This window comes from Mesoplodon mirus (assembly GCF_964341445.2).
Source record: "Mesoplodon mirus genome assembly, chromosome: 4".
Classification (NCBI taxonomy): Eukaryota; Metazoa; Chordata; class Mammalia; order Artiodactyla; family Ziphiidae; genus Mesoplodon; species Mesoplodon mirus.
This window is the reverse complement of record NC_138979.1, coordinates 68,784,377-68,811,420: the sequence shown is the minus strand read 5'-3', so window position 1 is coordinate 68,811,420 and position 27,044 is coordinate 68,784,377.

The following is a 27,044-nucleotide window of genomic DNA, read 5'->3' as shown; positions in this document are numbered from 1 at the left end:
AATGTGTGGCATCTTCTCATCTACTGTCATGATACTGGAAGGGATTTAGGCATCTAACCAGAGTCTAACATGTGGGCACTGCCCCGCATTTGATCAGTCATCCAGGCCTGCCAGGTTTGCCACATGGCACGGTGAGTGCTCACCCTCTCTCTATCCCTGCAACCACTGTTTCTTGCTTGGACTTGGCAGCTGCCTTTGACATGGTGCCTACCTTCGGTAGTTTGCTTCTCATGCAAACTGCTATGTCGGCTGCCCAGAGCATAACGTTTCACCCTGTTTAAAACACCTGATGGCTCTCAGTTTATCTCAGAGTTAGATGCAGCTCACTTTCCTCATCCTGAGAGTCAAGGAGCATCAGGTTAGCTGTGGGTTAGCCTAAATAGGGATTTACGAATTAGACCAGAGGTCCCTCTACTGGGAAGTTAGGGGAACTCCTAGGATTCTGTAGGGAACACCCAGGAGCGTCAACAAGGATGGGTCTTAAAGAGAATGTGTGTGTGTGTGTGTGTGTGTGTGAGAGAGAGAGAGAGAGAGAGAGAGAGAGAATTACTGGGAAAGACCAAAGTTAGCAGAAGTAATGTTACCAAACCAGCAAGAACCAGAAGTACCTGGAGGAAATTCTCCAGTTTTTTAAGATTCAAACGTGCGTATGTATGAGATGAAAATGCCACATATTTCATAAAGACAAAGGTGGGCATGGACCTAAACAAGACAACCTGTCTAAAGTCTCCTGTGACTCAGCACAGACTCAGAAGGCAAAAACGCAAGGCCATGATGCGGACAACATGAGGTGAGACTTCTCTGATAAGAGGCTTCAACTGAAGCTTCTGCACAGCCCATCCTTCGTTCATCCCTTGTGAGGGGGACTAGCCACCAGTTAGTGGAAAGCAGTGAATGGTAACTAATCCCATGGGTGAACCACAAATTCAAGTGAGTGGGCACGTTTTTTGGTACCAATAAATAAGTACATTGGTATACCAAAAAAAAAAAAAAAAAGAGAGAGAGAGAGAGAAGCCCTACTGTATAGCACAGGGAACTCTGCTAAATATTCTGTAACAACCTAAATGGGAAAAGAGTTTGAAAAAGAATATATACATGTATATGTATAACTGAATCACTTTGCTGTACACCTGAAACTAACAATGTAAATCAACTATATGCCAATATAAAATATTTTTTTTTAAAAAAGAAAGAAGCCTCTGACATTTAGATCACAACCTTCCTGTTTTCTTTTGTTACCAGTCCAGAAAGTCCTGTGGGTACAAGAAAGACATGCAGGATAGTAGATCAGGCTTCTCTGGAGAGAATCTCTGGGAAAGGAAACCTAGCAATCCATCTTTAGAGCACAAGCTAGAGTGCAAGCAATGTCATTCTTCCAAATTGTTCGAAGGGTCCTATTGTGAATCCCATGGAGAGATTTATAACACTACTAGCCCACTGGTCTGATCCCTTAATCCCTTAATATTCTGAAAGCTACTCTGGCTCCTTTTTGTTTTAAGAGATGAAGTCTATATGGAGAGCCTCCTTCATTCTCAGTTTTCTCCTATTTTGCTTGGTGGCACTGCAGGAATCCTCCTGGGGTCTCAGAGAGATGCTTTCTCAGTACAAATGACTTCACTCCACGAACTGCCAATCCATTTCCCAGCAAGACTGGATTTCTGGGCTTCCCTGGTGGTGCAGTGGTTGAGAATCCGCCTGCCAATGCAGGGGACATGGGTTTGTGCCCCGGTCCGGGAAGATCCCACATGCTGCGGAGCGGCTAGGCCCGTAAGCCATGGCCGTTGAGCCTGCGCATCCAGAGCCTGTGCTCCGCAATGGGAGAGGCCACAACAGTGAGAGGCCCGCGTATTGCAAAAAAAAAAAAAAAAAAAAAAAAAAAGACGGTTTCTTTGCCCTCATTTGTTCAGAGTAACTTCAGCTTGAGGTTCTCAGAGGGTTAATAGAGGGATTGAGGTTGTCCAATCAACCAGCAATAACCACAGAAGCATTTCCTATCTAGTAGCCTTCCTGGGGTGTGCTTTCTAGTGACTGAGACTCTTCCCTGAAACAGAGCCAGCTGGGGCCACAAAGCTGTAGGATTTGAGTGCTGGTTTTCTTGGCTTCTACAAGACATACTTAAAAACATTTTGTTTTGAAATAATTATTGATTCATAGAAAGTTGCAAAGATTGTACAGGACAGTCTTCTGAATCTTTCATCTAATTTCCCCCAATGTTTACATCTTATATACCGGTAGTACAATATCAAACACATTGACATTGGTACTATGTATATGTATAGTTCAATGATATTTTATCACAAAAAACTGTGGACTCTGTAAACATCACCTCAATCAACATACAGAACTATTCCACCACTACAAAGATTTCTCTCATGCTGCTCTTTTTAGTCACGTGCATCATTTCCCCAACATCCCTAACCCCTGACAATCATTGCCCTGTTCTTCATTTCTGTAATTTTGTCAGTTTGAGAATGTTATATTAATGGAATCTACCTTTGAGTGGCATTTTTTCCACTCACTATAAAGCCCTTGTTATCCATCCAAGTTGTTGTGTGTATCAGTACATAGTTCATTCGTTTGCAGTGTTGCAAAAACATTTACCTGTAAAGGACATTTTGATTGTTTCCAGTTTTGATCTCCTACAAAGCTGCTATGAACATCCCTGTGCATGGGATGGACATAAATTTTGTATGGACATAAATTTTCATTTATCTGGGATAAATGCCCCTGGGTGTAATCGATAGGTGGTATGGTAAATGAACGGTTATTTTTTTTTTTAAAGAAACTACCAAACTACTTTCCAGAGTGGTTGTAATATTTTACATTCCCACCAGCAGAGTATGAGAGATCCAGTTATTTCATATCCTCACCAACAGTTGGTGTAGTCAGTTAAAAAAAGGTAGCTGTCGGGCTTCCCTGGTGGCACAGAGGTTGAGAGTCCACCTGCCAATGCAGGGGACACGGGTTCGTGCCCCGGTCTAGGAGGATCCCACATGCCGCAGAGCGGCTGGGGCCGTGAGCCATGGCTACTGAGCCTGCGTGTCCGGAGCCTGTGCTCCGCAACGGGAGAGGCCACAACAGTGAGAGGCCCACGTACCACAAAAAAAATAAAATGTAGCTGTCCTAGTAGGTGTGTTCTAATACCACACTGTGGTCTTAATTTGTATTTCACTAGTGGCTAGAAGAGCTGAACATCTTTTCATGAGCTTTTTTGTCATTTGTATACCCTCTTTGGTGAAATGTCCGTTCATCTCCTTTGCCCCTTTTCTAAATAAATTTTTGTTTGTTTTATAACATTGGATTTGGGGTGTTGTTTATGTAATCTAGATCTGAGTCATTTATTATATATGCAATTTACAAGTGTTTTTTTCCCAGTCCATAGTTTTGCTTTTTATCCTTGTAACAGGGCCTTTCACACAGCAAAAGTTTTAAATTTTGATGAAGTTCAATTTACTGATTTTTTTTCTTCTATGTATCATGATTTCATATCTAAGTACTTTTTATCAGACTGTAGGTCCTAAAGATTTTCTTCTGTTTTCTTCTATAAGTTTAATAGTTTTATATCTTATATTTAAATCTATGATCCATTTTGAGTTTATTATGTATGAAGTATGAATTTAGGCCAAGATCCTTTTCCTTTTCCATATTCTTTTTCCTTTTTTTTTTTTTTGTGGCCTATGGATGTCCAGTTGTTCCAGTAACATTTATTGAAAAGACTATGCTTTCAACATCTAATTGCTTTTGCACATTTGTCAAAAAATAGTTTAGCTCTGCTTGTGTGGGCTAGTTCTGTCTCATTGATTTGTGAATCTATCCCTTCAGTGATAACTACACCACCTTGATTACTGTGGCCCTATAAGACTTGAAATCAAGTACAGTGATTCTTCCCACATTATTGTTCTCTTTCAAAATTATTTTTAGCTATTCTAGATTCTTCAACTTTCAATATCAATTTTAAAATAAGATTGTCAATTTAAAAATAAGATTGTCCATAAAAAATTTTGCTGGGATTTTTAAAAGAAATTTAGTTAAACTTATATATGAAGTTGGGGAGAATTGATATTTTTTACTATGTTGAGTCTTCCAATCCATAAAGACAGTATATCTCTCCATTTATTTGGATCTTCTTTGATGTCTTTCATCAGCATTTTGTATTTTTCAGTGTACAAGTCCTGGATATGTTTGTTAGATTTATACCTAAGCATCTCATTCTTCACGAGTGATTACAAATTATATTACATTTACATTTCAGTTTCCATGTGTTCAATGCTAGTGTATAGAGATTTGTATGTTGGTCTTGTAGCCTGCAGCTTGCTGAACTCCCATGTTAGTTCTGAGAGTTTGATTCCTTAGGATTTCCTATGTAGTCCATTGCATCATCTGCAAATAGGGACAATTTTATTTCTTCCTTTCTATCTGTATATCTTTTGTTTCCTTTTACTGTCTTTTGCTGGGCTTCACATAATATATTGGACTGGAGTGGTGAAAGCAGATATCCTTGCCTTGTTTTGATGCTGGGGGGAAAAAGTCTTTCACCATTTAAGTATAATGTCACCTGTAGGTTACCTGATGTGTTTTATCAAGTTGAGGAAGTTCCTTTCTATTCTTATTTTTCTTAGGGATTTTATCATAAATGGGTGTTAAACAATTTATTAAATGTTTTTTCTGCATTGATTTCTTTGATCATGTGATTTTTGCTATTTAACCTATTAACAGAATGGATAACATTAATTTAATTTTGAATATTAAAGCAACCTTGCATTCTTGGAATAAAACCCACTTTGCTGAATTTTATTTACCAACATTTTGTTAGGATTTTTACATCCATGTCCACGAGGGATGTTGGTCTGTAGTTTTCCATTCTTTTATTTTTTTTTCTTTCTTTTTTTTGGGAGGTATGGGGGAGGGGTACTGCGTTTGTCTGATTTTGGTACCAGGGCATTACCAGTTTCATAAAACATTCTTTCCTTTTTGGCTGTTTGGAAGAGATTGTATAAAATTGATGCTAAATCTTCTTTAAACAGAATTCTCTAATGAAACCATCAATTTTACAAGAAATTAGTTTCTAATATAGTCTTGCTTCAGGATGGAGGGAATTCTGCTGCACATAAGTATAACATCCAGTGGAGTTTCCAAAGAGAAGATACCAGCATATACCTTAAGCTGATCCAAGAATGGGTGTCATTGTTTCTCCTTTGGGAGAGCCCAGAGTCAGCACCAGCCCCTACCTCAGAGTCAAGGGCAAAGTCCAGCCTGGACTCCAGCATATGACTGATGCCTGAAATTCCAAGTATGTCACAGGTTTCCCCATTTCTGCCTTCCACTGCCAAGCAGGGCATTTGGCCCTGGTCTCTGAGCTCTCACTCTCTTTTACCAAGTGTGTGGCTCATTTTCACCCTGTTATGAATTTCTACAATTAAAAAGAAGATATTAGCATATTTACCCAGAAGAGTTGAAATTGTTGAAAAGGATAAAATAAGAATTGAAACAGAACCAGAACAAAAAATTTCACAATTTTTATGGAAACACGAAAAATCCCAAACAGCCAAAAAACACTTGAGAAAGAAAAACAGAGCTGGAGGAATCAGGCTCCCTAACTTCGGACTATACTACAAAGTTACAGTAATCAAGACAGTGTAGTACTGGTACAAAAACAGAAATAGAGATCAGTGGAACAGGATAGAAAGCCCAGAGATAAACCCTAGCACATATGGTCACCTTACTTTTGATAAAAGAGGCAAGAATATACAGTGGGGGGCCTCCCTGGTGGCGCAGTGGTTGAGAGTCCGCCTGCCGATGCAGGGGATACGGGTTCGTGCCCCGGTCTGGGAGGATCCCATATGCCGCGGAGCGGCTGGGCCCGTGAGCCATGGCCGCTAAGCCTGTGCGTCCGGAGCCTGTGCTCCGCAACGGGAGAGGCCACAACAGTGAGAGGCCCGCGTACTGCAAAAAAAAAAAAAAAAAAAAAAAAGAATATACAGTGGGGAAAAGACAACCTCTTCAATAAGTGGTGCTGGGAAAACTGGACAGCTACATGTAAAAGAATGAAATTAGAACACTCCCTAACACCATACACAAAAATAAACTCAAAATGGATGAAAGACCTAAATGTAAGGCCAGACACTATCAAACTCTTAGAGGAAAACATAGGCAGAACACTCTATGACATAAATCACAGCAAGATCCTTTTTGACTCACCTCCTAGAGAAATAGAAATAAAAACAAAAATAAACAAATGGGACCTAGTGAAACTTAAAACCTTTTGTATAGCAAAGGAAACTATAAACAAGATTAAAAGACAACCCTCAGAATGGGAGAAAATATTTTCAAATGAAGCAACTGACACAGGATTAATCTCCAAAATTTACAAGCAGCTCATGCAGCTCAATATCTAAAAAAACCAAACAATCCAATCCATAATTGGGCAGAAGACCTAAACAGACATATCTCCAAAGATATGCAGATTGCCAACAAATACATGGAGGGATGCTCAACATCACTAATCATTAGAGAAATGCAAATCAAAACCACAATGAGTTATCACCTCACACCAGTCAGAATGGCCATCATCAAAAAATCTAGAAACAATAAATGCTGGAAGAGGGTGTGGAGAAAAAGGAACACTCTTGCACTGTTGGTGGGAATGTAAATTGATACAGCCACTATGGAGAACAGTATGGAGGTTCCTTAAAAAACTAAAAATAGAACTACCCTACAACCCAGCAATCCCACTACTGGGCATATACCCTGAGAAAACCATAATTCAAAAGGAGTCATGTACCAAAATATTCATTGCAGCTCTATTTACATAACCCGGAGATGGAAACAACCTAAGTGTCCATCATCCGATGAATGGATAAAGAAGATGTGGCACATATATACAATGGAATATTACTCAGCCATAAAAAGAAATGAAATTGAGCTATTTGTAATGAGGTGGATAGACCTAGAGTCTGTCATACAGAGTGAAGTAAGTCAGAAAGAGAAAGACAAATACTGTATGCTAGCACATATATATGGAATTTAAGGGGAAAATGTCATGAAGAACCTAGGGGTAAAACGGGAATAAAGCCACAGACCTACTTGAGAATGGACTTGAAGATATGGGGAGGGGGAAGGGTAAGCTGTGACAAAGCGAGAGAGAAGCATGGACATATATACACTACCAAACGTAAGGTAGATAGCTAGTGGGAAGCAGCTGCATAGCACAGGGAGATCAGCTCAGTGCTTTGTGACCGACTGGAGGGGTGGGATAGGTAGTGTGGGAGGGAGGGAGATGCAAGAGGGAAGGGATATGGGAACAGATGTATATGTATAGCTGATTCACTTTGTTATAAAGCAGAAACCAATAAAAAAATAAAATAAAATATCACTCTTGAAATAACAACAACAACAAAAAAATGATGTGGCCCATATATGCAATGGAATATTAGTGAGCCATAAAAAGAAACAAAACTGAGTTATTTGTAGTGAGGTGGATGGACCTAGAGTCTGTCATACAGAGCGAAGGAAGTCAGAAAGAGAAAAAACAAATACTGTATGCTAACACATATATATGGAATCTAAAAAAAAAAAATGTTCTGAAAAACCTAAGGGCAGGGCAGGAGTAAAGACACAGACATAGAGAATGGACTTAAGGACATGGGGAGGGGGAAGGGTAATCTGGGACAAAGTGAGAGAGTGGCTTGGACATGTATACACTACCAAATGTAAAATAGATAGCTAGTGGGAAGTAGCCACATAGCACAGGGAAATCAGCTTCGTGCTCTGTGACCACCTAAAGGGTGGGATAGGGAGAGTGGGAGGGAGATGCAAGAGGGAGGAGATATGGGGATATATGTATATATATATATAGTTGATTCACTTTTTTATAAAGCAGAAACTAACACACCATTGTAAAGTAATTATACTCCATTAAAGATATTTAAAAAAATAAGAATTGAAAATATACTCAAATATAGTGGTGGTAAAGGCAGTGAGTTCTATAGTCTGGGACTTAGATACTATCATTACACTTGCTACAGTACATTTTTGAGGTTTCTCTGCAATGAGTAGGCTGATAGCATACAATTGCAACTTCATGCCATCATCCTGTTACCCAGCTCCATGTTTAGGCAGAAGTGTTCAGCAAGAGGAATATCAACATTTCAGTTAATTTATTTCTATATTAACCAGTAAGTTTACAGAGATAACCAAAGGCAATAGTGGTTAAAGAAAGCTTATATTCAGATGAGCTGCCATTCAAGATTCTTTTGTTTCTGCTTCATGGGTTGACCACTTACCCTTAGATAAGGGGAACATCTACTATTAGGGTGCACATGGTTCTGGACAAAGCAACAAAAGAGTGAAGACACAGATAAAAGTCCCCATTATCATGACGCTTACATTATAGTGAAGAGAGGTGAGTCACAAACAAATGGGGAAATGTCAGTAGTGACAATACTGTGTTGAAACTAAAACAAGACGAATTATAGGGAGATAAAGGGGCTCTGTAGATAGTGTGATCAGAAAAGGACTCTGAGAAATTCATATTTAGGTTGATATTTTCAAGACAGAATGGAGCCAGACCACATTAAAGTCTGGGACAATAGCATTCTAAGCAGAGGATTTGCCTAATGCCAAGGTCATCAGGAGGAGGCATTCATGGACTGGGTACAGAACAAATTAAAGTGTGCCTGGAGCAGACTGAGTGGTCAAGGTTAGTGTGAGTGCTTGCCCTTTGTTTTTGGAGATGGACACCCATAAATGAGCAGGGTAACTTGGGAACATTGATTTGCCTTGCTCTCCCATTAGCTGATTAGGGGTTGGTGCACAATATGCTTGTTTACGGATTGCACACAGGATCACTTAAGAAGTCCATCTGTGGAAATGAGTGGGCTGAGGATATATGAATCAGGTTTATGCAGCTGGCCAGGGCTACTGGGGCCAGCTGGCCTTAGGATCACATTTGTCACTTCTTCCATGACTTCGATAAGATGGGTGTAACCTCACTTGTCTCTAATGTGATGCGTATTTCCTAGTCATTTGGGGACATTGTAAAAAGGATATACCTAAAGGAATTCCCTGGTGGTCCAGTGGTTAGGACTCTGCACTCTCACTGCTTAGGGCCCGGGTTTGATCCCTGGTGGGGGAACTAAGATCCCACATGCTGCGTGGCCAAAAAAGAGAGAGAGAGAGAGAGAGAGAGAGAGAGAGAGAGAGAGAGAGTGAGAGAGAGACATCGATGGGTATGCCTGAGAAAATTTTTTAAATATAATAAAACACCTATAAAATGACCCAAAGAAATGGATATACCTAAGGGAAGTTTTTCTTGAAGTCTTTGAAAGGAGGCATTATTCAAAAATTAATAGTATTTTCAGAGAAAGCTATCCCAGTTTGAGGAAAGTGCTAGCTGTGTTCAAATAATTCTAGAAAAATAGATGAGCCATCTCCTTTTAAGGCTGTCTGAATTTCATCTATGTGGCTTAGGTACCAAAATGCATCCAGGTTTGTGTTGTAGAATTCCCTGAAGAGTTTATATGGTATTCATGGAGAGGCAGAGAGGGCTAGTGACTTCCTTGTCCAGGGAAGCATGTAGGGAGCATGGTACTGATTGAAATGAATTCCTATGCTCTTGGCAACCAGGAGCCACCAGAGACTTAGATGCCCTTCCTAGGGGCATGCTGTGTGATGGTGCCTAGAAAGATAAAGCTAGTCAGAGTTCCAGTCTATCATCACTGGTCATTCTGGACCCTGGGTTAACACCTCTGGGGCCCCACAGCCATGTTAAAGTCTACACTTTGGTTATGATTCCTGATCTCTGGAGGGTGGGGGAAAGAAATACATTTTAAAGGGAACCCAGAGTCTGCAGTAATGAAAGGGAAGCAGGCCGCACTGAGGGAGAGAATCACATAATAAAGTCACTAATTCCTGATTTTTTCAGGAGACAATGAGATGAAATGCACTGTCTGAAATCAAGGTCTTGTGAAAGCACACGAAAGGCTTCCTGCCAATTCATACAAGTTTTGAATTTTTTTAATGCATCTCCATCAAGGTAACAAAAAAATCAACTTTTTATTTCAGCTCTGACATGCAAAGCTCTTTCTGTACTTAAATGAAGAACAATCTCGACAAACAGACAATCAATGAGTTTTCTTGGACACATCAGAGAACTGAGGCTGCAAGCAATACAAGCACCCCGAAATGTAGAGAGAAGGAAACTCCAGTGAGTTGCAAGATGTGAAATTCTGGGGCAGAAGCTCTGGAAGCCAGAGGCTGGAGCAAAGCCTTCACAGACAGCAGTGCTGAAACCTCATCCCATCTGGGTCTACCCACTCCAGCCTCACTCTAGTCTTCCTGTGTCATCTAAGGAATAAGAAAACTGAAGCCAACAGGTGAGAGAGCTCCAGGGAAATAGGCTGGGGGCATCACAGTCAAGAAAGATGGTAGGAGATGGAAAAAACTCTAGGGAGGGACAGAGACATCTGTAAATACCCCCACGACAGAAGCACACTGTACCCCCGAAAGACTGAGACTTAATCAGAAGCTTAAATAACACCCCTGCCCCATGCTCCACCTCCTCACTAGCAAACCTCCAACAAGAGCAGTGGATTAGTGCGAGTTGCAAGCTGCAGAATCTCTCTGAAGATCAGTACAAAGGGCCCTGAAATTCAGCACCCGTTCGTGACAAATACTCCTGAAAAACTAGAAATAGAAGTGATCTTCCTTAACTTAATAAAATGTTTATATGAAAAATGTGCTGCTAACATCATACTTTATGGTTAGAGACTCAACGCTTTGCCTCTAAGATCAGGACAGCATGGCAGTGGTGACAGTATAGACACACAGATCAATGAAACAAAAGAGAAAACCCATAATAGACTGTCACAAATATAGTCAACTACTTTTTGACAAAGATGCAAAGGCAAGTCAGTGAAGAAAGAATATTCTTTTCAAAAAATGATGGTGGAAATATTGTAAGTCCATATGCAAAAAGTAAATTTTGATGCTGATCCCACATCTTACATGAAAAGTAACTCAAAATGTATCATAGAAGTAAATATAGAATGTAAAACAATATAACTTTTAGAATAAAACAGAGAAGAAAGCTTGCATGCCTTTGGATTTGTTGATGGGTTCTTAGATACAACAAAAAAGTATAATCCATGATATTAAAAATTGATGAATTGGACTTTATTAAAGATAAAATCTTTTTCTCTGCCAAAGTCACTGTTAAAGGAAAGAAAAGACAAGTCCCAGCCTTGGAGAATATATTTGTACATCGCATATCTAATAAAGAAATTGTATTCAGAACACACAAAGAACTCTCAGAAGACAATAAAGAGAAAATGAATAGCCCAATGAATAAATTGGCAAAAGAACATCTCACAAAAAATTTTCAACACACTTGTAGATAGTCAGCAGCAAGCCTTAGTTTTACACATTTTTTCTTCATTGTACCCTTTACTATCTATAGAGTTTCTAAATAGGAGGGTCCAGGAGCTATCCTAGAAGGCGGCAATGAGGTCTAGACAACTTTCTAGCTGACTCCCCAGAGTGAGGTTACATGTTTTTAACACATGCACATGACTATTCTTCATCCTAAAGTGAATACTTTCCCACCTCAGGAAGATCTCATTTAATTCCAGTTTTGTAGCGTCCTATAACACAGCATCTTAGGCTGTGAACAAGTTTATTTTTAGAATGTCTTTGACGATTATTTTCCATTCTTAGTAAACAACAGCAAACGTGTTTTATACCGCAGAGTGTTCTGTGAGATCTGGGTCTGTCCAAGTACAGAGTTCCTTCTCTCTGTGATCCATGTCTGCGAAATAGATCCCATTAGGGCCATCTGGTGGCCACTGGGTAAACCAGCAGCTTTTTGTATTTTCTGTTTCTCTGGAGAACTTTAGCTTCACTAAAGCTCTACTAAGAAGTCTAAAAATCCTAAAACGAGGGCTTGCTACATACTATCTGTAAGCTTCCTGAACATTTAGCAGAATTCAGTAGCCATATGTTTTGTTAATGTATTAATCGCTCCATATATTTTACATATAATTATTACATAAATGTATAATCCATATGATTTCCCTACACTCGGTTCATTAAATGACTCCATGCAATATATCCACTCTCCCCTTTCTACTACGTTTGCCTTATGTTAAGTCCCTAACATCTCTTGTCTGGAACATTTCTCCTATGTAGTGTCTCTGCTTCCCTCTTGAGCCATTTTCCAGAGTAGCCCAAATTATCTTTTAGAAACATATGTATCATAATAGGGTCATGTCTTTTCCCTGCTTAAGATCTTCCAGTGATGTTCCATCACAATTGTCGTGGACTATAGGCTCTTCACAATCACCCACAGAGTCCTACATGATCTGGTCTGCACCTACCCTGTCAATCTCATCCCCTACCCCTCTCTTCTTCATTCACTAGAAACCAGATGGACTAGTTTCTTTCTGTTTCTTAAATACAGCCTCCCAGATTTTGGGTTTTGTGTGCTGTTCCCTCTACATAGAATGATTGGTTCCCAGGTATTTAAATGGATTGCTTTTCTCTAAAACCATGGGGTGGTTTCAGATCAAATACCAGGTCCTCAGAGATGTATCCCCTCTCTGATTACTTCGGGGTTACTCAGATAAATTAACGCTAAGCTGCAACGACAAAGAAACCCCCAAATCTCAGACGTTTGGTTATATTATATCATGTCATGTTACATTATGGTATGTTAGGTGAGATGTCATGTCTTGTCATGTTATATGATATCACATTATTCTTGATTATGCAAATGTCAGTATGGGTTAAAGAGAGTGGAGATTGAGAAGCTCTGTTCCATGTAATTATTCAGGGATTGAGGCACCTGCTCACTTACGACTCTGCTTGGCACCTGGTTATTAGAATCTATGCCATTCACCCGTCAGAGGAAGTAAGGAAGTAAGAGAGTGTGGAGTGTCAGAGGGTTTTATGGACCAGATATGGTAGTGGAGTGCTTTATTTCTGCCTACATCCCATCAGTTGGAATTCAACCACATGGTGTCAACTAACTATGACTGTGGACTGGAATGTAGGCCAGCTGTGAGTCCCGGGGAAAATAAGATTGGATGAAGATACAGCATTTTCTCTGCCAAGGTGGCCATTTTGTTCATCAAATATTCATTTCACTGTCTCCTTACATGTTGAGCAAACTCCTTTCCTAAGGGAGACAACCCAAAATTCACCTACGTATTGAAGCCAGTTCAAAGTTCAGGATTTCTGAATGATACTGAAGTCCTGATGTGGTTTTTCATGGTCAAGGACTTGGATATGTTATTTTCTCTCAACATCAAATAGTCAGTCAGAGAAAGGGAAAGGCTAGCCATAATGAAAATCCTCATTTGGAAAAGCAAAGGAGACGCACAATTACCAGGGACCCGTAGGAATTATGGGATCCAACTGACACTGGTGATGCCTGTGATGCAAGTGAGAAGTAATATTCTAGAAGGACATAGTTGTGGGATGAAATCCTAGTTCCTACCTTTTTGGGTAAAAGGGGTAAAAATGGAAGGTCTGAAATAATAACTACATTTCTTTACATTTAAATGCTGAGCAGAGAAAGGAGTTGTTGCTTGATTCCATGTTGAATTCTTTGTCTGAGTGTTTCACATGTGTTTCATACCCCACTCTCCCATTTGTACCTGGAAGGTCAGACCACTTGTAGGCATGAGGCACTTACTTTGAAGGAGCAACCAAAACTCTGACTCCAAAGAATGAAACTCAAAGACTGAAAAGAATGTAAAAAGACATGTGCAACTGCATGTCTAATTTTTCAGTTCTTGATAGTTCAAAGAGGACTTAAGGGATAGAAAATGTGGTTGGAAGATAGATAGAAATGGGTAATATGTGACCTTGAGCGATGAGGTGAGGGTTGGAGTTGATGGTTCAGTAAAAAGGAAGGTTCATTTAGAACAGGGATCCTTTTATAACAGCAGTTCCCAACCTTTTTGGCACCAGGGACTGGTTTCATGGAAGACAAATTTTCCACAGACCGGGGTGGGGCAGGGAAGGAATGGTTTCTGGATGATTCAAGTAAATTACATTTATTGTGCACTTTATTTCTATTATTATTACATTGTAATATATAATGAAATAATTATACAACTCATGATAATGCAGGATCAGTGGGAGCCCTGAGCTTGTTTTCACTTGCCACTCACTGATAGGGTTTTGATATGAGTCTGCAAGCAATTAATTTATTATGGTCTCTGTGCAGTTCTCTGCTAATTATAATCTGTATTTTCAGCTGCTCCCCAGTGCTAGCATCACTGCCTCAGCTCCACCTGTGATCATCAGACATTAGATTCTCATAGGAGCACACAACATAGATCCCTTGCATGCACAGTTCACAGTGGGGTTCATGCTCCTATGAGAATCTAATGCAGCCACTGATTTGACAGGAGGTGGAGCTCAGGCAGTAATGTGAGCGATGGGGAGCAGCTGTAAATACAGATGAAGCTTCACTTGCTCACCTGCTGCTCACCTCCTGCTGTGTGACTAGGTTCCTAACAGGCCACAGATCAGTACCAATCCATGGCCTGGGGGTTGGGGACCCCCGTTTTATAGCATGGGTTCCAACTCAATGCTGAATCTTTCCTGTTTCTCCTGGGACCCTCTCTAGGGAGAGATCAGCCCTTTAGCCATTGAGTATCTAGTCTGAGATAATGTTTCTTGCTACTTTGTTGTTTGTGTCCAAAGATTCTAGAAACTTGTAATTCTAGGAGAGAAGGTAGGTTGTTTGGACATACTGGGGAATGCAGAGCAATGAGAAAGCCTAAACACCCAATCATGATCAGCTCAGAAAGATCCACATAGAAATTACCCTCTGATTTAGAAAAGGACCTTTGCTCTGTAGGATACCCCATAGTTGTTGGTGATCGGTGATGATTGTTTGTCTTCCTTACCAGGCTGCAAGCTCTACGATGGCAAGAGTGCTGTCTCCTTTTCTAACTATCGATTTCTCAGCTCTTCTCACAGTGCCTGACTTACAGTAAATTTTCAGGAAATGTGAGTTGAATAAATGAATAAATTTCCTGTAGCCATCGTTGTTAAACTGAATGAGAGTCAGGCAGTGAAGCCTGTATGTTCTCTGTATATGTACACATTGCAGCTCAGAGTCAAATGCCTATGGTACATATTTGAGCTCCTTGTACCTTGTTTAGAAAGAATTGGCTGTGTTGAATGTTGTCTGCTTAGAATCTTTAGGGTTGACCATATGGGAGCCACTGTGTATAACAACAAACTCAATTTCATTATCTAGAAGAAATCCCTGGGTTGGAGGATGGTTGTTTGTTCTTGGAAAGAAAAACCTAAGACATGTATCACAACTGAGCTCTGGGGGAACAAACTATATAGCCTAGACTTATGTGCTGTGACCACCTTTTTATATTGGTAGCAATTATTAGATGGGGGGATGGTTTCTGAGTAGAGAGACCACCTAAGACATGTATAGTTTAGGGTATAAATTGAACAAAAGAGACACAAACCATGCTTCCTGGAGCTCCCAGACTAGTGGAGGACTATAAATTCAATGATAGCAAAAGTACGGTGGATTATGCATCACAAGTCAGGAATGTTTACCAAATTTAAGGAGATTAGGGAAGGCCATCAGCAGAAGTGTCACAAAAACTGAAACTTGAAGGCTGAGTAAATGGTAAAACACTCAGAGATCAGATGTTCCAGACAGAGAGAAAGCATGAATGAAAGCCTGGGAAAGGGATCATGGTGCATTTGAGAGACAGAAGGGGAGGGAGAAGATGATGTATTCTGGAGAAGGCATTCTGCATTCAAAGAACTGACAGCAGATCACTGTTGCTAAAACTTCAAGTGTATGTGTGTGTATGTGAAGGAGCTGGGAATGGAGAATGTTGAATCTGGAAACGTAAGAAGAAGGAATACAATGAAAGATCTTGTACATTATAATAATAGGTTTGGCCTTTAATAGTAATAAGAGACCTCTGAAGGCACTTAATCAGGAGAATGGTGTAATCAGATTTACTTTTTGAGAGAGATGAAATGACATCTGTCTTACCATACTCCCTGGTTCCCTCACCTTCTAGAGCTCCTTTTATCTGGCTGAAAATCCTGGGGCTTAAAGATAACTGATTTGGGAAAGTCATGAATCACTGTCAACATTGTAGGGAGACCTTAAAAGTAACCAAGGGCTCAGAAGGTGTGAATGCACCTTTCGCATAATAAGACCATTACACTAAGCCGGGTTGGCTTTGATGCTTTTGTGTAGACTCAGATTCTCATGGAGAAAACCAGCTCTGCCTCAGAAAAGAGACCCTTTTCTCAAACACCCCTGGAGTGAGAGTACACCTTCCCCTTCCCCTACGGAGCCATTAGGCAGTGGGGAAAAAAAAAAAAAAAAGTAACCATTCTCCTCTCCACCAACTACTGACTCAATATAAACTGAGCTGAAGCAAAAGTGACTAAGAGGCAGTGGGCATCTGAAGTGGTGTGAAAAGGTTCTTGGTGGCCAGGATACCATTATGTGACAAGGAGAGGAAGTAGCCGAGGAGGAGAGGGCAGACCACTGGATGGGGCAAAGTTTCAAGGGAGATGACTGTGGCAAAGGACACAGAGAAAACGGAGTTAAGATATGATAGAACCTTCTTCACATGAGACTTCCTTTCAGGTCCGGGACATGAGACATTGCCCAGGAGACTGATGAGTCAAGGCACAACCAGATTCAAAAGTCTGTGTCCCAGACTGAAAATTCCAGATCAGCTTAAGGTATTGGCAGAACTCTGCAGGAAAGAAAAATTTGAACATTCTTTGTGAATTAGCAGCTATTTGGTTTGAAGAAGGAAGGTGAAAAACCACCTGCGTCCCTAATTGGGAGGACAGATCCCTCTCTGAGGCTGTCACGTGGTACTAGGTTGCACCCAACTATGTCCTTCTAGACATTAAGAAGTATCAACTGGTTAATTTCCCAACTGGAAAATTGTAAGGCTACCCTCAGCCCCTCTATCCCCAGAGTCAAATTTGTGACATACACTGAGGGGAAGAACAGAGGGTCTTTCCTCTAAAGTTAGAAAAATCATCCTGACTAGGGTGAAGAGAATGGATTGAGTGGGAATAATTAAGGAGACAGGGGAGCCAGATGGAAGCTAGTCCAATAATCCAGTAAAGAGTAAAAGTTTGCTAAGGTAAGATAGTGGCAGTGAGATGGAGAGAAGCAATAGATTTGGAGATTAAGAGGAGCCATCCCTTGTCAACTACCTTGCACTCAAAGACAAGAGAGATATGGAAAGCTATTGAGATAAATACAGCTCTAAGTTTTCTGGCTTGAGTGACTGGATGTATACAGGTGTGCTTATTTGGGAAAAGGAACAGAGAAAGGTAGCTACTGATGTGGGTATTCAGTTTCTGATATTTGTATCACATATCTAGGAAATAATGTCACATAGGCAGATGCATTCATTTGTTTTTTGGTTTGTTTATTGCTTTATTCTGGAAAGCATTTGGGGTGATCTAGAAAGCATTCATATATTCGATTGTGGGTTTAGTTCCATATGTAATTGGAGATAAAAATATGGGAGTCAGCATAGAGACAGTTGTTGAAACCCTGGATGGAATTGAGATGGTGACTAATTATACAAAATGAGTAGAGAGTCAGGGATGGGAAGTTCAGAAAGCAGATATGGAATATGCAAGCAGTGGAAGAAGTGTCCACAACAGAAAAATAAGAAAAATAATGATCCAAAAGATTGACAGAGGCACTAGGAAAATGTGATGTTAAATGAGCCAAGAGAGGAGAGAATCAGGCACCGCTCACAGATTTAGATGGTGATAGAAAATCATTCATTGGATTTAGCAGTAATAAGGTAATAGGAAGGGAAACTCTGATAACAATGGTTTAAGAATAAGAAAAAATGAATAGGTAGAAGGAGTGAGGTTCTAGAAATGAATTCTAAATGGAAGTAATGGTAGAAGAAAATATCTGGAAGTAGATGGAGGGCAAGGGGAAGTAAATCTCTGTGTGTGTGTGTGTGTGTGTGTGCATGTGCACACATAAATAAGTAAATGTAAAGAGGTCATATAACAGAATCTTGTCTTGACACTCCTCAGTGACATCATAGCATTAGCAATTTCACTTAAAATCTCTTATTTGCAGCATTGTCATAAATAAAATTAATATGATAATAGTTAGCTTACTATGTTGATCTTAATAGTTTTAGCCTAGATTTTTCAAATCATGCAGCCTCCTGGATTCTTCCAGACCTGTTAAAATTAGGGATTACCTGCCATTTCTGGGTCAGACTTTGTAAAGATTCTTTTAAATCACTGAACAAAATTTTCAGGAAATCAAGGGTTAGACTCCACACAAAAGTTCTTTATTCTACTTGATTCTCTTCAAAGTGAAGTACCAAGCAACTCATTCATTGAACTCTTTATTCAATAAAAATTTATTAATTTTCAACTGTGTTCTGGGACCCCTGAAGTCCATGAACCCTTTCTTCTAACCAACTTGTTGATTATTTAGTTATAAATAATCCTGTATAAATTTCCTGAAAGTTATTTATTGAGCTATGGGATCCCTTTCAGTTCTCTTATGTTCTGTCTCTATATTATACATATATTTATATTTAAGTCTTAGTCTGTCTCTTGCAAAGGCTTCATTTCACTAGGAGACACCCATTATGAGGATTGTCCTTATTCTTCATTTTTATGGGCTTGTTTTGCACCTCGATTACCTTACACCCTGTTTTGTGTTGGTCTCATTCTATAGTGATGCTATCATCTAGGAATGACTGGGGTGCTCACCTGGGCCCATCCTGCTTATAGCAGCCCTCACAGGCATCTCCCCTTCCTGAGCCAATGTGGCTGGACCAGCACCTGTAGTTCTTATGATTGCAAGGTGTATCTTAGCAACAACTATCAGGGGACTTGGAGCAAACAAGATTTATTACTCACAGATCCTGGAGGTTACACAGCACAGCTGTGGCCACCCAGCAAGGCCACAGATAGAGAGTGCAGCCTGGGGCTCTGCATTTATTGTGGTCAAGGGTGGGGTACCTAGGGTTTTGTGGGTTCACTCTTGGTGAATGCAAAACATAAGAGCAGGAATTGAAGCATGGGAAGGGAAAAACAGGGTCATCAAGCAGTCAGTTATGTAGGTCAACCAGAGCTTTCCAAAAAGGGGAACTTCATGAGTGGGGTGGCCTGGCTCTTTATCTGGTTGTGTAGCTGGCAATAAATTTATTCAAGGTGAATGTCTTTGAAATGGATGACTTGACAATCAAAATCTTAATGTCAGGCACTTATATTACAATCCAAAAATTTAATTGTCAGGCAGATACACCACAATCCACCCTGTGATGCCCAGGCATCAGAGGCAATGGTGAGGACATTACCAGCCCAGGTAGCAGATATGTTAACAGTTGAGGGCAGAGCACATTATAACTAAGAGAGTACACATCTAATTAGGGTTATAGTAACAAATCTCAAAATAATTACACAGGTGATGGTCTGAAATCTAGTTCATAACCATTGTCCCAAACTTGAAGGGTGCAGCCATCAAAATATATCAGTGATCTGAGGCCCCTGGGAATCTGTTCAAAGCTTTGGGTAATATTGTGGAATATTTTAATAGCTGGGACCATCTGGTATAAGAAGATTTGAAGCTGTCCTGAGTCATTGAGGTATAGGCAGTAAGTGGTCCTGGGGAGGGCACCAGTCCCTCCTTCCTTGGCCAGGGGATTGTCTAAGACCATTTGGACAAGAAATTGTCTAAAACCCTTGCACAAGGCACAGGGTTTCATCAAGTCATTGTACATGTTAGGATAAGATGGCTGATAATTGCTGATTGACCTCAATGACCTGATTGCAGTGGCAGAGGTCCTTGCATCAGTGCCAATCCAATCAACCCTAGTAGGACTGCAATGTCCAGGACTAAGGTAATGAAAATGGCTCTTTTGGGTTGTTGTTAGTCAGCCAGAGTAGGATACACAGAGGTTTGTGACCGAGCAATAAACCTCAAGTGGCAGGCCAAGGAGACAATGGCACATTGTAGTGTGTGGCCCCGGGGAGAAGGATCAGAGGGCTGGGGGAGAGAATGGTGCATGAGGTGAGAGCGTGCAAAGTGGGCCCACAATGCAATCTGAAGGCAGAAGTTCCCAGTGTAAAGAGTTCATTGAAGCCTCCAGCCTGAAACTTGGGAAATCACACCATTCATTGGTTATCCCAGCTACGTGAGTCCTGGTGGAGCGGTTAAACATCTGTGGTCCAAGAGCTGCTTGTGCCTATGCACAGAACCACCAAAGTGGCCTGCAAGGCTGCTCCCACATGGCTCTGTGAGGAGCAGTTGGGGTGGGAAGTTGGGGGGAAAGTCATCTAATGGAAGGGAAGCCAGGGCAAAGATGTTGTTAGTTAGAGTTGGCTGAAGTGGAAAGATCAGCAAAGTAAGCACTTAAGGTGGAGTGCAGGCAACTGGGGGCCAGGTGACAGACTCGTAATTTCTGATTCCCACTGAGTGTGTAGCCTTCTTAGTTCATGGGGTAAAAATATGGGTGGTATTTGTGAAGCACCTGACACGTGGTCTGGAGAAAGCATGGGGGAAATGTGGTGGAAGATATCCTAATAGCGTCAGGGGTAACCATGGTGGGGGCTCACGGTGGGCAGCAGGGGTTGGGAATTCCCAAGTAAGCACACAACATACAGACACAGAAGGTCAAGTTGATCAGGTTCAGATGGGCAGTGTTTGCAGGCCGGGAGCTATCTGGTTCAGAATGCACAATTTGGCCTGACTCGGTGGGGAAATAGGATACAGTGCTGCCCTGTGGTCAGCAGGGGAAATACTCATAGTCTGACAGGACTCTTGGTACAGAGTAGGGTCAGCAGGCAAACAATGGGAAAATTCGGCAAAATAATATTTCACTGAATCCCACAATTCCATCAGGGCAGTACATTTAGTCCCTTGTTCCCAGAAAGTCTTAGTCCCCACTGTGGGGATTCACTGAGTTCACTATAAACTGGGCAAGGAGTGAGGTCTGTGGCATGGTGCTGTGTCCCTGAGGAGTCATCTCTGCTAGAGGAGGTGTAGGCTCCTCCAATGGTGAACTCGGGCTGAGTGAGGTGCTCTGGAGTCGTGGCTGGTGAGGGTGTGGGTGACCCTCCCATGAGCTATGCATTTGGGGTCACGGTCATGGGCTGGGAGCAGTGTACCCTGATATACCTTGGAGGCTTCCCTGAGGACTGAGCTAACATATCTGCGCCTGCTGCGAGTGCAACACATTCTTAAGAGATTCCCTGGGGACATCAAGGGCACAATTAGAACAGGAATGGGTGGCTACTCTTTTATTCCCTGCCGAGCTCATCCACAGTACGTAAAGATTGTGGACACATTTATATCCCTGCTAAGGAGGATCTTATGGATGCTATTTAGGCATTCCTGGGACTGGCCTGTGAGGGCAATTGGCAAACCATGGGACCACAGTTCCCATAACCAGGTAGGTTTTATGTATGGGCACTTAAAGGTCCAGCTAGCTTGAAGCAGTATTTGAGGTACAGAAATCAGGAGGAAGGGCAAGTGTCATTTAGACATCATTTCCAGAAGGCCAATCTCTGCAAAGGACTCAATCCCTTCACTGCCCAGACTTGGTGGCATGCTGGCCTGAGCCCTTCCGATGGGGCTCTCCAACATTCCCTGCTATTACATCCTGTAACCAGATGGGTTTTATGTATGATCATCATAGGTCTGGTTAGCTTGTAACAATATTTGATGTACAGAAATAGGGAGAAGAGCATCATTTAGACATCACTTCGGGAGGGCCCATTGTCTGTAAAGGAATTCAATCTCTTTGCCAGGAGACCTGGTGGCCTGCTGGCCTCAGCCCTTCCAACAGGACTCTCCAACACTCTCCACTTTTCCACCCTGTGGATGCCTGTGGTGCAATTGCAGGCTGGAGCAGGACTGGTCCAGCATTGTATCTGTGTGATGGTTAGCCCTGAGGGGTCTACCAGTAGCTGTGCCACCCAGGCAATACAAAGCAATAAGAATAGCCATAGTCATACAGAGCACTGGCATTTCATGAGCAATTGTCAGGTTGCTTCTGGCTGAACTATTTATGTATTGATTAATGGCTCAATGTAATTGCTCTTCATGAGAAAGGCATGGGTTACCTCCTCAGGCGTGAAGTACGGCTGTGACTTGTAGCTTTCATCTCCAAATATGGCTTGCACTTACCAGGCAGAGAGTTTCTTTCCCTCTTTCAGACACCCAAACTTGTGCCCCTGGTTGGTCCTGTAGCAATGATTTCCACTCCCTTAAATTACTAGGGAAATAAGTTTAAATTAGCCAGCCTTTATTTTCTATATTTGGGAAGAGCAGCCAGTACGGAGAGGCTCTTTTCGAAGGGTCCGCACCATTGTCAGGGTTTCCAAAGAAACAATTTTGCACCAACTTGGTGGGCTTTGGGACAGGATGGCATTCAGTGAGGAGGGGGTCAATTGGATGATCTGCCCTTGATCAGGTCACCAGAGTGAAGCAGATGGCGAGATGACTGCAAAATTATTGAAAGAGGGAAGTGGAGTCAGAGGAGAAAATGAAAAGGATATCATCTTGGAGGGCAAACGCTTGAGGCTTGCCAGAGAGGAGCAAAAGTGGCATTTGGGGGTGGGGGGAGGAATGGATAATAACTGATATGTTGGATATAAAGGCCCAGGGGTGAGAGTTAAGTAATATGAGGGTCCATGACAAGAATTCAACCCATTTCAAGGACCACATGCCTGGAAGTAATTTAAGGATGGCTCTTTAAGGAGGCTCTTAAGATGCTCAGTGAGGTCAGCTGCCTGGGGGCAGTAGCCTAGATGGACTTTCTAGAACTGCTATGTTGGAGAGCTCACTGTTGAGTCTCCCAAGAGGTGAAGTGGGTACCTAGGTCAGAGTTAATGTCTGGTGATCCAAAAAGAACAAGAATAAATTTGGTAGGGAAGGAGATTACATGTTTTTGAAGAGGAATGCCAGGTGGGAGTCGCCAAGAGCAGTCCCATATCAATGATTGTGACAGCATATCTAGAAGCCCCAGTAGAAGAAAAGTGACCAGTGAAATCACATCTTGACAGATGAGGCTGGGCCTTGGATCTTGTGAGGGACGATTGCCCAGGTGTATTGGTATAGGTGGTGTGTGAGGCTGTGCACATTTGCCCTTCCAACTTCCTCGTAGGGACCCTCAGCATCAATATGATGCCAAAAATGACACTTTCCCAATTGTAAGGCATTTAAATCCTGGCAGCAGAGGTTATGTGCAATTGCAGAGCTGTTTAAATCCCACCAGGAGCTGTGTAAATGTGTATCGAACCCTGTCAAAAGTGAAATCAAAGTAGGCCTGGAATTTCCCCGTAATGGGAACAGAACATGTTAGCTAGGTCAAGGTCACTCCTTGCACCAGTGTTATGTCCTCAATCAATTCTGCAGTATCAGGAATTGGAGTCTTAATCGGGGGAACTGGAGTATTGAAGTTTCAATAGTCAATGGCCAGGTGCCATACATTAGCGGTTGGCTTAGGTTTTAGCCAAAAGGGGCTACTGAAAGGGAAGATTGTGGCTTAATGTCCCCAGTCTCACGCACATTGATAATGACAGGGTGTAGACATTCAGTGCCTTATTTAAGTCGGTACTGGGGGCGTTTGCCACCTTCATTGAGGAGGAAGAGTCACTGGTGTCTACAAGGAAGGCTAAGAACTTGTTCCATGTGACATGGGGACATGTTAATGCATCCATGCCTATTATGGGGAAAGAATAAGCTCAGGGACCATCAGGAGAGGAAGCAGTTTGAGGTAAATGTCTCATTGGTTACATCCAAATGGGTCTGTACACCTTTGATTGTTTTACTGGCATGCCCTTTTGTGGGCTCCACTTTTGTGAATTCAGAGGCCCTATCTGGAATGACAGTGACTGGGGCCCCAGTGTCTAACAGGTCCTAAAAGACTATACTTTAAGTGGAAGACAACTTTCCATTATTATTTTTATTAAGTTAAAATTCATGAAAATTGAAGTGTCCAGACTTTTAAGACCATACAAATGTAATTACTTTTGGCAAATGTATAAATCTGTGCAGTGATGTGGTGGTGAACTAGCTCTCTGAACAATCACTGATGTGCTGTTTGTCAATGTCTATGGTGTAAATACTCTCACCACGTCCAGTTTCAAGCCACCAATGTCATATTGCTGAGTATGAAGTTGGGAGGGGATGTGCACTTGGCTCTTTTTAGCCATTAGTCCAACTCCAGCATGTGATTGGACGTGTGCAGCCAACACCCACACGAGATATAGAACATTTCCATCAGTTAAGCATGTTCCCTTATGGCCCCTTCGAGATAATCTCTATCTCCATAGATCACCAAGGTTCTGATTTCCATCACAATAAATTAGGTTTTCCTTTTCTTTAACTTTTTATAAATAAATTCATATGGTATGTTCTCTTAACTATCTGGATGTTTTTGTCAAAAATATTACTTTGTCATCTCTTAATTTTGCTGTTTTCTTAAATAGTTATGTGCCCCCAAAACCATACTTGTTTTTTTCTGTTTTTTAGAAAATGAAAAGTAATTTTTATAAGACTTTCAATATCACAGTTTTAACATTTATGCTCTTAGTTGAAATACATTACATAATAATCCCCAATTATTAAAATTTGGGGGGGCACTGGGTTAATATGCCTCCTGTCTGAATCATTATTCATGTGGGAATAATAAACTCCATAGATACTGCCTCAAAAACATTGGTGGAGTCCAGATCCTTGAGGGCAAACATCATGCTCATCTTTGGTCTACAGACACTCAGGAGTTCCTCATTTATACTGTATCTAGATTCCATTTGATTCCCTTCATCCAGATTTCATATAAACAACACCAAAAATGAGGTGCTGTTATTCCCATTTTCTCTCAGATGAGTAAACTGAGCTGTAGGACACTTCAGTAACTTGCCTAGGTTACTAAGACACAGAGATTGTGTTAGCTTCCAATCCTCCACGTATCCTGTCCCCAAATAACTTCCCTTTCTCTAAGCATAGTCTAATGTTTCTTCTGCCTCTTATGTAACAGTCTGGATAAATGGTACCATTATATAAAATATATATGTAAAAATATCTATCTATCTGGAGAGATGGGTGGAAGAGAGAGACAGAGAGTTAGTAAAAGAAAATATGACAACTCTAGTGATGAGGAATATAGCTTAGGAGAAAATTTGCAAACTGCCCAGGACCAGCCTCAATGTCTCTTCTTTAGATCTGCCCCAACTGCCCTAGCCTGCTACTCTGTCTTTATTTTTTGTAGCATCTGCTTTCATTATTACAGAGTCTCAGAGAACATGATATCTGGCCATATTCTCTCATTGTTTGGTTCTTTGGCTGACTGAAGCCCTAAAAAAGAAACTCTGTTAAGAATAAGTGTCCCTCACAGACATAGAAAACAAACTTATGGTTACCAAAGGGGATAGTGGGGGCAGGGGGGAGATAAATTAGGAGTTTGGGATTAACATATACACACTACTATATATAAAATAAACAACTAGGACCTACTGTATAGCACAGGGAACAACACTCAATATCTTATAATAACTTATAATGGACAAGAATATGAAAAAGAATATATAACTGAATCACTTTGCTGTATACCTGAAACTGACACATTGTAAATCAACTGCACTTCAATTAAAAAAAATTGTCGATATAACAACAACAAAAATGAATGAGTGTCTCAAAGGAAGGGTCATGGTAAGATCTCATTGTATGCCCATCACCAGGTATTGCAGCACAGGTGGGACAGTTAAGACCTTCTGGCTCCTTCAACAGATATCTGGAAATCTTCCAACTACGGGGAGTTTAATTGACCAAGGGCCCCAACTGCTGTGCTCTGAAATCCATGATTGTGTTTATGTCAAAGCCATGCTTCCTGTCGGCTTCTCCCAGCTAGTGACTGAATGTGACAAGGTCTACTTCTGAGAGATTAGGGGACACCAGTGATGGCCAGCTGTGGCTTGAGGACTCCTGGATGGCCTTGCTGAGACACCACTAGACTACACAGCAGGTCAGGATGCTTCTATCCTACCTTCCTCTTCTCTGTCACCTTCGGTCAGACTTGGTCTGAAGTATCTCCCCGCCTTCCTGGACCTCTCCCCAACTTCTCTCATGGGAACTTACCCAAATAACATCCATGCACACTTAATTCTGTTTTGGTGCCTGCTTCTCAGAGGACCCAGACTACCACCCCCTGTTAACCATTTGGGTGGTATCTTTTTGGAAGGGTTGATGTTGGAAGAAATAAGGAAAGCCACAACTAAGGAGTCTGAACCATTGCACCAGGAAGCAAAGCAGCATAGCAAAGAGAACACAAAATCTGAGGAACTGGGCAGAGTCCTGGCAGCAGAACAACTAACCCCTTGTTCAGAGGCAGATGAGATGGAAAGATAAGATCTGGAGTGTCTTTTACTCCCAGCAGTTCAGTGATACTTGTCCTTACCTTTGTGGCTTGCCCATCTACAGTGAACGTGTATGTGCTTTTCCCCAAGCAGCTTTTTTGTAGGAGACACCCCCACCCCCACACTGGTACACTCACTCCAGATCAAAGGGTAGGCAGAATGGGAGGGGCCAGCCAACTCAAGTGTTTTGGAATCAGACAAGCCAGGTTCAAATCCTGGCTCCACAACTTTCTGGATGTGGTCCTGAGGTGGGCAAATTACTTAACTTCCCCGTCATTAGCATTATATTCCGTAGATATCAGGAAGAGTACTAGTACACTGGGTGTTATGAAAATTAGATCATGCTTATAGACTCCGTTTGCACTTTGCCTACTACATGGTAAAAACTTATGTGTGGTATATATTTTTATAAGGAAGACAGGTCATGCAAAGGCTTCTGGGTCAAGGCTTCTGGCCAGGCATCTTCCTTTTTTATCTGCTATCCATACCACGAGAAATGAATTTTTTAATTTTATAACTATAGGATCCTAAATGTGACAATTAATTCCATAGTGTTCATTGTTATTTAAATCTAGTTTATCCTTATTTCTTTTTAAATAAGTGACTGA